Raw genomic sequence first — 381 nt, forward strand, 5'->3', positions numbered from 1 at the left:
TCACATATTTCCATAATACATTGTTATTCTCAAAAAAGTGTGTCCAGGGTGGCATTTTTATAAGTCTCCATGCAGCAGCTGTATCTCAAGATATAAGATACTAACATATAGATATTAGATACTAATCAGCTTCTATTCATCCATGTGTTGTGCAGTGTGAAGAGACTGCTTTAATACAGCTTTATTATTCAGTGTTTCCACTCAAAGTGTTAAAATGACTTGTTTTTCTTTATTTATAGATGGTTACGTCACCAGAAATGTGATTGGGGGTCATGTGATTTTTTTTCGAACAGTCACATCTTGATAGAGACACACACACACACACACACACACACACACACACACACACACACAGGTAGATTAAAATAGCCACAGTCGGCG

Source organism: Morone saxatilis, unplaced genomic scaffold, assembly GCF_004916995.1.
Source record: "Morone saxatilis isolate NCDOM2014 unplaced genomic scaffold, NCSU_SB_2.0 Contig14, whole genome shotgun sequence".
Lineage (NCBI taxonomy): Eukaryota > Metazoa > Chordata > Actinopteri > Moronidae > Morone > Morone saxatilis.